We start from the raw sequence: 14,698 nt of genomic DNA, 5'->3' as shown, positions 1-14,698 counted from the left end.
CTTTCCAAAATTGAAATGTCCTTGAGAAAAACTAGCAGTATTTTTAATCCACTGGGAATTAGTGGCATGTTGCCCCTTAATACTTGGCAGTTACAACAGTTTGAAACTTCTCCCAGAAACTTCTTACTGAAATCAGCTCCTTGGTCATTTATGTTCAACGAATTATTAATATTCTTAGATTCTACTGTAAAATCATACTCTGGCTGCATGTCCTTTGGGAGGAAGCTTCCTTCCCCAGTTATCCCCACAGAGAGACGACCCACAACATGCTCTTCTGGGAAGGCACCATCCAGTCTGCATTTGGATGTCTAAAAAGAACACCCAAAAGAGAGATGGGTGACCTCTTTTAGCTGCAGGATCTCCATTCATGTTCTGGGGAAACCAGTGTCCTTTTTTTTTTTCTTTTCTTTTTTTTTTTTTTTTTTTTGTGTGTCATCCCTACCTCTAACTGTCTGCTGCAGTTTGGTGAGCATGAAACTATGAATTAGCATGGGACTAGTTAGTGCTTTTCCACAGAAACAGAGAAATCACACTGACCTCCAAGGAGGCTGTGTGAATTTATTCATGCTTTGTATCTTACTGAAAAGGATCAAAGCATTCTGTAAAATGTTAACACGGCTCAGCGTTTGGGATTTACAACTGTTTACCCAGCACTGTTGCTGCCACTGCTAATACGTCTTGTCACTTGCCCAAGTCTTGCCCTTGTCTTGCTTTCCTCTGACCACATACAATATGGGAACATAAATATGATTTCTCTAATAATGGTTCCTTTGTGTTTATATCATTGCTTTTCACTCAGAGATGCTTAAGTGTACAAACTTGCAAAGCCAGGGCCTCAGTTACACTAGTATCACATTCCTGCTGGCTTCTGAAGCGTGATATCACAGGCTTGTAAACTCACTGATAACAGAATATATTTTCCACATGTGGCATTGCAGGAGTTAAGCGATTGGTCTGAGACCAGGAAGGTAGTAAAATGTGGCAGAATTCAACCTGTTTCACAACAGGCTCTGTCTGTGAAGTTACCTCTGGATGTCATCCCCTGTTAAGCACTAGATAAAATAGTTGTTGATACTATTAATTGATAACTGACTGGGACTTTCCACTACAAGGAAATGGCAAAACAATAAGCATTCCAATGAGCTGTAGCTGTGTGAGCTGTATTTTCTCCTGAGTCAAATCAACTCTAGGGTTATCCCTTTGAAACAAAGTGCCTTCATCCATTCAATATGCATTTATTAAATGTCTGCTATTTGTCATTCTGCAGGGACTTATATGTGGCAAAACAAAATTACCTCCGTGTAAGAAACCGGTTTTGTCACTGGAAAGAGAAGATATACATACATGTAAATAATAAGTAACTGTTCAGCAGTACACAATTAAATGCCAAAAGTAATGATTCACTTAATGAGTGTTGTAGGGTTCCCAAGAAAGGGAAATGAATGGGAGCTGCAAAGGTCTGGGAAGATTCATGGAAGAGGGAACTAGGATCTGGGATTTAAAGAATGATTAAGGCCCGCACAGTGGGCTGGGGAACAAGATGGCCATGCTAGCCAGGAAGCGCTACTGTACATGGCATGTCTTTAAAAGAGGTTAACAAATTTGGAAAACTTAGGTTGACAAAGGTAAAAGAAACCTGTAAAGCTGAGAATCAAAAGCAAAACCCTTTGCCTTGGTAATAGGAAAAGCTAAAACTGTCCGTGTTTGTCTGGAAACACTGGGGTTCTGAGAGTCCAGACATTTTTCTAAATGCATTTTGGTGTATTTCTACTTTATCCCAGGTGAGTGATTTGGCCAAACCAAATGAAGAGCGTTAGTGGTATTTGCTGTCTCTTTGCTGGATTGCATATATTTTAAATTGATTATCCAATTTGAAATTTGTAAAACATTCCCAGAGAGCAGCCTTATTAACGTACTGGAAAACCTTTGTTAAAGAGAAGGTAGTGTCTAATGACACTTTTCTTTATCAAAAACTTTATACCTAGAGATGGATAAAAATAAGACAGGTGGTACAGAGAAGTGCTTCAGGATATTAGATAAGAAAATTGATACTTAACCAACTTTTCTAGTATAGTAAAGATAATTATACTAGAAAATATTAAAATATACCTCCATGGATCTTGAAGCAGAGAGGAAGGAGGGGAGATGCTGGCTTGCAGTAGGGCCCTCAGAAGATGAGGTGATGAAGGTTTTTCCTGTACCCTACACTACTGGCTCTGAGCCACATCAACATAGAACCTAGAGAACGAAAGCCCAAAAATTGAACTTCAGAGATACCAGAAAGTTCTCTAAAAGTGTCATCTTCAAAAGAAGCTGGAAAATAGCATGGTGGAATGGAAAAAAACATGCATAGGCTTTGGAACTATTAATACATGGCCCTGATTCTTGGCTCCAATACTTACTTCATCTGTGAGCCTCAGTTCCCTCATCTTTAAAATGGGGATAATATTAGTATGGTTGTTGCAAAGACTGAATATGATCATGTAAAGCATTTAGTAGAGAACACTGAGCACTTAACGTAGAGCAAGCTTAGTAGGTGCTCGCTGCAAGTAATGATGGGGATGGTGATGGTGGTGGAGAGTGTGCCTTATGGTCGTTTTGCAAATCACATTTTGGGAGGTGGGCGTCTGTGTTCAGAAAGCACTGGTTAAGGTCCTCTGGTTTGACTCTGCCATGAGGAACCAGTGAGAAGTGAGATATTTAATGCTAAAATGTCTGATATAATTGCCAAATACATTTATACTTTGGGATATTTCCTACAATTTCATTTTAGTGGGAATCATGTGTGACTGAGTATGCTCCCAGTGAAACTATATTTTACTCCTTTCCCCACTACACCTACCACATCTCACACACACACATAAACACACACTTAGCCATTCATGAAACAAGAAGCAAATGAAGCAAAATCCACTCATGCTACAGTCCATAAGCACAGCTAGATAGAATGTAAGATGTGGCTTCTTTTACTATAACTAATCTGACAAGATAACTCATTTCAGTTGAACACCTTTAAAAATTTAACATTTAGCCCTATCTGATTTCAGACCTAGCCTTAACTTGTCATGTAAACCGTACCTTTGAGTAACAGTTATTCCTGGACACAAATTCTCAGCCTTCTAGAAGGCTTCCTCCTTCCTTTCCTGTTCCCACCACTCTCCCTCCCCATCTGTTTTCCCCGCTAAAGTAGTGAATGGAAAAGAGGGAGAGGAGAAGGTGGTTGTGGCTTAAGGTTTCCATGACCTCCTGGAGATGCAGGGGGAGTCCTCTGGCTGCTGGAATCTCTGGCACACAGATCCTTGCCCACCTGGGGAACTGTGATGCTGGTGAACTGGTGATCTGGTCTCTCCCTCAGGCTGGCCAGGGCCTGGTGGAGATCCAGAGATGCATGAGTACTACTCTACTCTAGATAGGGTGAAACCTATTACTTACCCTTCCGCCATGAAGCCATAGCCTTACTGTCCTGAGAAGCATGAGGCTTCTCTACTCTATGGGGAGAACCAATAGGGTCTTCAGTCTTGGTCTTTGTTTTCTTTTTTTTGAGACAGAGTCTCGCTTTGTCACCCAGGCTGGAGTGCAGTGGCGTGATCTCGGCTCACTGCAAGCTCCCAGGTTCACACCATTCTCCTGCCTCAGCCTCCCAAGTAGCTGGGACTACAGGCACCTGCCACCACGCCCGGCTAATTTTTTTTTTTATTTTTAGTGGAGACGGGGTTTCACCGTGTTAGCCAGGATGGTCTCGATCTCCTGACTTCGTGATCCACCCGCCTCAGCCTCCCAAAGTGCTGGGATTACAGGCATGAGCCACTGCACCCGGCCGGCCTTTGGTTTCTTGAAGGAGAGATTTAAATTTGTTCTTGAGAATCCTCTCTCAGAACAATAGCCTAAAAAATAGGCCCTATATTGAACACCAGAAGCTGAATGTTATCTGGGCTTTTACAATTGACAAATTCTAATTTTTTTTTGTCCAACCCCTCCCATCTCCCCACTCCCCTAGCTCCACTCACATACAGACATACATACATATACCACTTGAGCCTGCCTATGTCCAAAGGGAGAAGGTAACAAAGTCTGAAAGCAAGAAAATAGCACGTTCATATTTTCCAGTTTTAAATTACACATGAAAGAAAAGTTAACAAGCCTTCTTCAATTAACCAAACCAGCCCCAGTGATACTTCTGAGATGATATGAAAACTTGGTTTACATAGTCATCCAAAATACCTATGTGTTTTCTCTAACATGAAAGCGACATAGGAAATTATGCAAACCACTTGGAAAGAATGTGTTCCTTCTGCAGAATAGTCCCTTTCCTTTCCAGATCTAGCTTTTACTTTTAGGCCCTGTTTACCTTTTTAAAATGCCCCCAGTATTAGCAGCACAATAGCTACCAAGACTTATTTTTAGAAGGAACACCACCACCCTGTATTCCAAGACTCTGCTTTAGCAAGGGAGCCTTATCTGTTACATTTCATCTGTTCATGTTCTACAATAAACACCTGATTCACAGCCCTTTGGCAATCACTGTTCTAAAGATGACCACATGGAAAATTTGAATGATTAATAAATGATTCTCTGAGATACATAGGCCCCAGCATAAAAAACAATCCAGCCTCAGCCAATTTCTATACACTGAACTGAATTCTGTACCCCCGAAATTCATATATTGAAACCCTACATTCCAATGTGACTGTATTCAGAGATAGGGCTTTTAGAAAGTGATTAAGACTGACTGAAGTTGTAAGAGTAGGTCCTAATCTAATAAGACTGGTGGCCTTATAAGAAGAGGAAGAGAGAGAGAGAAAGGTCTCTACCTACATGTATTAAGGAAAGGCCACGTGAGGACATAATGAGAAGGTGGTTGTCTGCAAGCCATGAAGAGAGCCCTCAACAGAAACCAAATTGGCCAGCACCCTGATCTGAGGCTTTTCAGCCTCCAGAGCTGTGAGAAAGTGAGTTTCTGTCGCTTAAGCTACCCAGTCTGTGGTATTTTGTTATGGTAGCCTGAACAATCTAATACACCAACCAAGATGAATAGCAACACTACTGGGTAAGACAGCTTTGCTCAACGCCACCTTCAAAGGCAGTTTGAACATCTGAGTAGTGTTGTGTGTGTGTGCATGCATGCATGTTTGTGTGATGCGTGTGTAGAGAAGAGATTATATTTTACTCTGAAGTATGCCCCTAGATTTGTGAACGAGTTCACGGAAAGTAAGCTTTCAATGGTTTCCACATGTTTATTTTAGTTGATTGAAGGTGTAGAGCAGTTTCTTGAACAAAGAGGAGGGATATGTCCTAGCCTAGTATCAGATGTTGCTCACAGCTGTCTTACAAATAATCTCTACGAATTTTGAAAACTTTGTGTTAAAAAATAAAGAATATTGTGAATTTCTTGTGCATAAGATGTTGATAGCGGAGAGAATCACTTACTTATTTTAAAAAGTCGATGGCAGCCGGATACCGTGGCTCACACCTGTAATCCCAGAACTTTGGCAGACTGAGGCGGGCAGATCACGAGGCCAGGAGTTCGAGACCAGCATGGTGAAACCACGTCTCTACTAAAAATACAAAAAATTAGCCGGACATGGTGGCACGCGCTTGCAGTCCCAGCTACTCTGGAGGCTGAGGCAGGAGAATTGCTTGAACCTGGCAGGCAGAGGTTGCAGTGAGCCAAGATCACGCTACTGCACTCCAGTCTGGGCGACAGAGTGAGACTCCATCTCAAAAAAAAAAAAAAGGAGACAGCAATTGGGACAATTAGAAAGGGAATTCCCCCTTCCTTGTCTTTAGTTTGAAAAAAAAATAAGCATCTATACTGTTGTACATTTACAGGGAACTAATCTCTTTAGCTGCTTTACCTTGAGTAAGCCTCATAACAAACTGAGGAGGGAGATATTTTGCTGCCTCTGCACCTTTCTAATTGCATGACCTTGAGCAAGTTCCTTCAGCTCTCAGTGACTCAGCTTCCACACCTATAAAATGGGGACAATAGTACCACCCATATTTTGGTTTGTTGGAAAGATAAAATGAGATAATATTTGTAAAATCCATAGAACAACGTCTGGTACATAGTAGAAGCTCAATCAATGATAGACATGTTGGCATTATCATTGCTACTATTTTTGTATGATTGTTATTTTATAGATCCGAAAGCTAAGTCTCAGAGCACTCAAGGATCTTGCTGAAGGTTGCACAGCTAATAAGTGACAGATCCATAATTCCAGTCCAGATCCATCTGATACCAAAGTTGATGCTTTTAAATCACCCACCCCTTTATCCTGTCTCCCAGCCATCTATACACAGGCACCATGTGCTTCCAAACACAGCACTGTAAATACTCCTCACTTACTCTAAAGAAGAGTCCCTTCTTATTAGTGAAGAGCTAGACCGTTTACCCTTTCTGTCTGTGGGTGAGCAGCTTAGATCACTCCCTCGGGGGAGCAATGACTGAGCCATCCTAACCTTTCTTTGTCTCACTTAACAGACTTCCTTCCCTTCACTCTACCTTCTGAATGTTGATAAATCAAAGAAATGTCAACAAAATGAAAAGACTAAATAAACATTTTCTGTAAGGATCATATGAGAGGGGAATTTTCTTTTTCATCAAATATTTGATAACATCTTGGACTTTTTGATGTTCCTTTCTCATACTTGGGACTGAATGAAAGTGTATGAGTCATAGACATGACCAAGGGAGGAAAAGCAAATGAGTCACTTGCCTGTTTGGACCTTCCGGCCTGGATGCTCCCTGGGATCGGCATCCCCAGAGGGCTGGTCTGGCCCATCCCACCTGCTGCAGCTGCCGGCTGAATGGGAAAGGGATTTCTTCGGGAGACACTGGGACTCCTGGAAAACAAGTGAGTCAGGAAAAGTGAAAAACATCAGAGCCTCAAGGAGTTGCCCTGTAACTCTTCCAAAAACCATTTTCTGCTATCAGTTTAGAGGTTTCTTATCCACATTTCGTCACTTTCCACTCCTGGGTGTACTCCTGCTACAAGCTAATCACTCCTTAAATGCAGACACACACTTCAAAGAGTTGCCATCCATCGTCCTCTCCTCCCCATTAATGCAAGCTACAAGTGCTTGGACTCATGCGTCCTTCGACAGATAAGTCGCTGTTTCCTTCACTGTTTTTATTGCTGTATTGGAATCTGTCCAGCCTGTATTCTTCTGGTACCAAAGTGCCCCTGGTTGAAGCCCATGCTGCTGGACTAAGTCTCTGGGAGTTGGAAGGAGAAGAATTGCAGTGTCCCTCAGCCCACTGTGCTACAGAGCTTTTGAAACTTCCTCTCAGTCTTCTAGTCAGTGAATCACATTTAAAACCCAAGCTCAGTGTCCACTTCCTTTCAATGGATCTCTCTCTCAGAGTGCCATTTCTCTATGTTCAGTCTGTTTTTCTCAGTGAGGACTTTGGTGCCTGGAAGCCATGAGTTTGAATTCCTACATCCTCTATTATTTTGCTTATAGACCTTGCCAAGTTTATCGATCCATCTGAGACTCAGTTTCCCCATCTTGGCAAGGAGATAATTCCCATTTCTGGGTGTTGAGTGAGGATTTGGGGCTGGGTAAGACAGCCAAGAGCATTCGGGTGCTCTTCAGTCGGCCTCTCTCAACCCACATGATCCAATGACTTATTTTTCCCCAGGGGCAATCCCCTCACCCCCCACCACCAAAAGTGATTTTGTGACAATTTTCCACTCATTTTTTGTCACAGGAGATCTCTCTATATTTTTTTCCTCCATCTTCGCCAGGATTATAATTCTGCTGATAGCCAATTCTGAATCATCAGCAAATTATGTCAGCAGTTTATTCCCCTCATACAAATACACGATAAAAATGTAAAACAAAAGTTCTTCTGTAGCTTGTTTCACAAATGTGCTTAAAACTTCTGTCCACAGAATTTATGTCACTTGTATGTGTAGTTATGCACTGCATAATGACATTTTGGTCACTGACAGACCGTGACCCCATATGATACGACGGTGACCCCGCAGATGTGACGGTGATCCCATAAGATAACACTGTATTTTTACCTTTTCTATGTTTAGATATGTTCAGATACACAAATGCCATTTGGATACTGTTGTGTTTCAATGACCGACAGTTTTTAGTACAGTAAAATGCTGTGCAGGTTTGTAGTCTAGGAGCAATACGCAATACCATATGGCTTTGATATTGATGTATAGTAGGCTATACCATCTAGGCTTGTATAAGTACACTGTATGAGGTTCACACAACGACAAAATCGCCTAACGATGCATTTCTCAGAACGTACCCCCGTAGTTAAGCAAGGCATGACTACAAATCCAAACATGTAAACTGAAAACTGCTAGAAAGGCTGCCATCATGAGCATCAGTAATTTTACCAGAAACATTTAAATACCCTCAAGTGATTTTTATTATTATTTTTATTTATTTATTTATTTATTTTTAAGATGGAGTCTCGCTCTCTCGCCCAGGCTGGAGTGCAGTGGCGCGATCTCGGCTCACTGCAACCTCCGCCTCCCGGGTTCACGTCATTCTCCTGCCTCAGCCTCCTAAGTAGCTGGGACTACAGGCACCCGCCACCAGGCCCGGCTAATTTTTTGTATTTTTAGTAAAGATGGGGTTTCACCGTGTTAGCCAGGATGGTCTGGATCTCCTGACCGCGTGATCCGCCCACCTCGACCACCCAAAGCGCTGGGATTACAGTCGTGAGCCACCGCGCCCAGCCCTGATTTTTAAAATTAACACTTCAAGCTCTGCTCATTTTTTTAAAAAAAGCAAACAAAAAAGATAAAGCTGTCAGTATAATGTACTTTCATTTTATAAGTGTTAATTACCCTTAGGTGTGTTCACATTTATTTTCTTTGCCTTTCTAGGGTGTTAAGAGATATTTTCTTTGCAAATAGTTTGTTCACTGTAAGTTTGATCCTCTATTTCCTTCTTTTCAGAATAGCGTACAAACTTCTAACACCAAATTCTTAGACATTTATAGACAGTGTTCTCCAACAAAACAAAACAATTAAATCTGTCATTTAAATTCAGCCAACCATTCCTCCCTCCACCTTCAATATAACTTGATTTTCCAAATTTCAGGAGTGGAACAGTTTCAAATCCAACTAAAAGAACTACAAGGGAACTATATTGGGATGTATTTTTTATGTAAGTTGATTATTTTAATAGCCATGCCAAATCCACCTGACACCATTCCCCAAATAGCCAGTGGTCAACAACAAAGAAGCAGAGTATGTCTCTATTAACTGTTCTGCTGTCAACCTAAGGATCATTCTGTTTGCTTAAGATCTTTGTCCATAAAAAGGATCTTAAAATTCCAAGCCCAGCAAACATTATTAATCCTAGGAAGAAAAAAGAAAAATTTTCACATTCAACAGTATTTCTGATAGATTACCATGTTAGTTCAGAATATAAATTATGACTAAGCATACAATTAGGCTAAAAGTAAAACATCTCAATTCATTCATAATTGGACATTAGTCATTACTTCTACAGAAAAAGAGAGTTTCAGGGTTGGCAATTAGTTTTCACTATGATCTAAAACATAATCTAACAAATACGCACGGAATCAATCCATAGCAGTCAATTGTTGGTATTGACAATATTAATGATAAGATCTAGAATATAAAAAAGAATAACTCCTGTAATCCCAGCACTTTGAGAGGCCGAGGGGGGCAGATCACGAGGTCAGGAGATAGAGACCATCCTGGCTAACATGGAGAAACGCTGTCTCTACTAAAAATACCAAAAATTGGCCTGGTGTGGTGGCAGGCGCCTGTAGTCCCAGCTACTCAGGAGGCTGAGGCAGGAGAATCACTTGAATCTGGGAGGCTGAGGTTGCAGTGAGCCAAGATTGTGCCACTGCACTCCAGCCTGTTAGGCAGAGCAAGACTCTGTCTCAAAGGAAAAAAAAAAAAAAAAGAATAAATCATCATGCAGACCAGAGAATGCAAGTGTAAGCATCTCCAAAGGCCAGGCAAATGAGCGACTGAAACAGGCTTCAGGGTGTAAGGGCCAGGTGAAAGCTTCCCTTCTACCCTCTGAAGGTTTGCTGAAAATGAACTGACAATAAACAGATTAATAAGAGAAAGGGCATACTGCTTATTTAACATGCATAGCACATGGAAATTGCAGAATGATTGCTCAATAACCCAATGAGGTCTAGATGCTTATATGCCCTTCTTCCTAGGGGAAGCAGAGATGGGGTGTAGCAATTTTAAGGAGTAGTAAATGATTTTTTGAGGGGCAGTATGGGAGACAGAAATTAACTTGTAAATTATTCTCTTTGTAATTCGAATGAGCCATAGGGGCAGACATTATCTTGTGAAAAAGTCTTTCCAAGTGTGATTGCATTTCTCAATCTTTTCTGGATTTTAGGGAGGGGATGGAAGGCAACTGTGTTTCCTTTGGCAAGTCTAGTCTTAAAGTAGATAAGGGAATACCAGAGTAAAGCCTCATCCTGTGCTTTGGGAGAGACATAAGGCTGAGAGACAGGGCAGAGTTGAGGGGGAGGGAAGAGGATCATAGAGACCTTGAGGCTATGACTTTTGAAACCACCTTTGCAAAGATTATGACAGTGAGAGAAGTCCAGCATAGCTGGCCCAATCTAGCCTCCCAGGCTAGCTGTCCTCACTCATTCCTGGGCATAGGCCAAGCTAACCATGGGAGAAATTTAGTTGATAGTTTAAATTTGAAGCAAGGATGATAATACTCCCTCTCTTAAACTGCATCCTCCTTGTTTGGGGGCTGAAACTGCCTTTGCAAAACTGATGAAAGGCTACAAGATTAGTATTATGGGAGGGGTCCAAATTCTGCTAAAATGTATGCATAGTTTCTATAATCGCCTACTATTCAGGAGTCATATGGCCAGAGGTCACAAGATTTGTGGCTTTCCCAATTGCTCCTATAGATCACTATTATAGAACCTAAGATTGGTCTTTTGAGATGTTTTATAGACTGTTGCATTCTGGCAATTGACTGGCCCCACCCAGACTCGTGACTCATCATTCAACTGGTCCCATAACCCCCGCACCCACCCAGAGGCAGACTCAGTGCACAGGATCATTTTCCACACACTTATGATTACATCCTCAATCAGTCAGCAGCACCCATTCCCTAGTCGCCTGCCCACCAAATTGACCATAAAAACCCTAATCTCTGAGCCTTTGGGGAGACTGATTCCAGTGATAACTCCAGTTCTCTTGCATGGCCAGTCTTGCATTAATTAAACTGTTTCTTTACTGCAATACCATGGTCTCAGTGAATTGGTTTTGCCTGTGCAGCAAACAGGAAGAACCCATCAGTTGAGTACACTTTAGTTCAGCATATCAGAGCACCGTATTTTGGGGTATCATTTCCTGAGCCCCAACAACGGTGAACTGGAGACTGTAGACCTAAGCTAAGAGGCAGCTGCTACTTAATTTCAGCCATTTCATGACAAAAGAAAAGGCAGGCCCAAAAGATTTTCTGATTTGTTGAGAGGAACCAAAACTACTAGATTTTCTTTTTATTTTTAAGTGTGAAATCTTGCCATATTAAAGTTTTTGAACAAAATTGACTTTTTAAACCACTTGATGCAGGCCAAAAGGAAACGCATCTGGGGACAACATTTAGCTTGCCTGCTGCTAATATGTGACCTTTAATTTAGATTATATGACAGAGACTGAATGAATACTTATCAAACCTATATCCTATTCTTTCTGAGCACACAGCTAAATTATGTTTCCCAGTCTCTCTTGCAGTTAGGCCAGAAGAATATTGGTGGGAACAATGGACACTGCTGCCAAGCCCGATCCTCCACTCTCTCCCTCTCCCTTCCTCTCTGCCAGCCAGATGCAGGGGAAGTAGGAGGACTCCAGGATGCTGAAAGGTGACAGAACCTCAAGGTGTAAGAAGCCTGAATGACTGTAGAGGAGAACTGCCCTGCTCACCCACCACAGCAGAGACCTGCACTGCCCTGTGATGAGAGAAGGGAAGAAATTTTTTCTAAAGCCCCCAGATTTGGAGGTTATTTGTTACAACTGCTAGCAGAACCTGATTAATACAGGTTGTTAGGAATTTCTTTTTTTATGTGTCAATAATTATGTTTTTCAGCCCTTTTGATTCTGAAGCAGTGAAACTTCAAAAATAACAATTTTTTTCATGCCGAAGTAGTAGGAAAATAATACTGATAGTATGTTTTATGTCCACTTTGTTTTTTGAGATCACAAATGGGCGTACATTTCCATATCCAAACTGCTTTCATTAAGAAGCTTTACTGCTGGAGAAAAGAAGCCTTCCCTGGTAGAAAGCACTCTAACAGCAAAGACAGGGTTAGGTAAAGAGATGTCTGCATCCCACTACCATACCTTGGGCTCTTTTCCCCATCAGTCTATGTTTCATATTTATGGGTCATCTAAAACCCTATTACTTCTTGAATAGCCTGAATGGTCATGCGTTGAGTAGAAATCACAGTCCTTCCTTCCTCTCCCTCTTACACTTTAGTTTTTCTGTCTATACTTTCACTTTTAGATGCTTGAAACTCCTGTTTTTAACATTCATTCACCCCTAACAGAAATACAACTACATTGGAATATTTTAACCATTTTATTTAAAATCATTTACTCTTTTGGAAACTTGAATAATTTCTAAATCAGGAAGATGTGCATGAATAAAAAATAGAAAAAATACTGCAGAATGCAATTTTTATGACCCCCTGTGGTTCATCCTCAGAGTGGAGAATTCTGTTTTCAACAGCAGATGCATCCATTGGAACACAATAAATTTTTCTGAAATAGCAAAACAGGCTTTGTAATCATGATAGACATTTTTCAAATGATTTAATATATAAATACTTGAATATCAGAAAATAAGATAGAAAAACTCAGGAGTGATGTATACTTACAGTTAGACTAGGCCCCAAATGGGATGCTAAGGAGGCTTCGTGGGATAGGAACAGCCTTTTTATCAGGTCACTGTGAGACCCTGGGGAGTCCATCCCATCCAGCTGTGGTCCACAGCATGGAAGAAAATGCAGTACTTGGAGAGAGTTCAGAGGAGTATCATAAATTTGATGAAAGGGGATGATAATCAGATCTCCTTAGAGAAAGAAAATCTGTAAAGTACCTAAGACACAGTTTCCAAGTAGATAAAGGGCTTTGCTTCCTCTCTTTGGAAAGGGGAAAAGATACAACAACACAACAAGGAAAAATTGACTCAATTTCCATTCTTTGGAGACTTGATTAGACAGTGAGCCAGAGAGTGCCAGGGGAACATTTCCACAGCATTATTACCATGTCTGAAGAGGATACCTCTAGTGATGTGACCAGACTGTTCTCTGCTCATTATGCTGCCCACCTCGTATTCACATCATTCTCTACTTCTTCTGGGGATAGGCCCTCTCCCTACACAGCTGAGTATTATCAGAAGTATCCTGCCTTCTCACCTATTCAGTGTTAACTCCAAAGTGGGCAGAACTGATAAACTAGGCTTGGAAAGAATTAATGATAATTTTTAAGTGGCAAATAAGTCTTGATTCCTAATTCTATTTTGTTTATCTTCCCATCATGACCTTGCAAAGTAGGATTTTACAAGGTAGGCACTATTATTATCCTCATTTTACTGATGAGGAGACTGAGGCAAAGAGAGGTTAATTAACTTGCCCAAAGTTGTAGAGCTAGCAAAGGTAGAGCTAAGACTTGAACCCAGGTGACTGACTTCAGAACCGTTTCACCGTAGCTACCATATCATACTGACAAAGCTAGGTAATGACTGGGAATGGAAGGTGACAACCACCACTATGCTTTAAGTAATTTATGCACTAGGCTTGTTGCTCCAAATGGACCTTGAAGTAAGGGCAGAATCTACGATATCTGGGAGTTTGAGTCATGAAAAAGTTTAGTTTTTAAGGCATTGGGTGCCAGTCCTCGGATGGGGCAAAATACTAAGAAATGTCCAGGAAGAGCTACATCAGTTTCTAAGTATTAGAAAACTACCTGGAGATGACACAGATCAGAGAAAAAATATGGGTCAAACAGAAATGGAGTGTCTTGTTAATAATTTTGGCAAAATCAGATCAGAAATCTGGGTTTTATAAATCAGTCAATCAGGGTTTTATATTTTCCTTGATTATGCTGATTTTTGTATTCCATTGCTTTCAAAAGAGGCCCTTTTGCCTCTTCTGAAATATGAAATAAGAAAGTTCATCAATTTACTACTTTGTTTTGAGGCCAGAGGACTTAATTGGGTAGAGGATCTTGAGTGATACGGGAGGTAATAGAAACAAGGAAAAGAAGGGGGTTTTGATTTTGCCCACACTGGAGCCCTAGAGGGGAAGCGGAAGCAATGGGGTCATAAATGGTTGTAGCAGAGGAGGTCAAAGTGGAAGAACCCCAATGGGAGAGGGACACTCTGGTCAAGGATCTGTTTGACCCACAAATCATCCTACGAAAGGCTTTGCCCAGAGCACTCATCTGTACCAACCTTCCTTAGAGGGCATTGAGTTTTAGTAAGGCAAGTTGCTCTCTTCCACCTTCACTTGCCTGCAGCCCTTCATCAGAACTGAATTATGTCCCAGAAGCTGTGCAGTGAAGATCTGTCTCCTCTCCTCATACAAACTCAGGAAGGAAATGAGTCTTCTGAGCTGGGACTTTCTCAAAGGTTAGGAACATGAAGGAGGAGAAACAAAGCTTAGAAAAACACCACTGAATGACAGGGCCCTAAGCAG

This window comes from Hylobates moloch, unplaced genomic scaffold, assembly GCF_009828535.3.
Source record: "Hylobates moloch isolate HMO894 unplaced genomic scaffold, HMol_V3 SCAFFOLD_23, whole genome shotgun sequence".
Taxonomy (NCBI): Eukaryota; Metazoa; Chordata; class Mammalia; order Primates; family Hylobatidae; genus Hylobates; species Hylobates moloch.
This window is presented reverse-complemented; position numbering follows the sequence as displayed.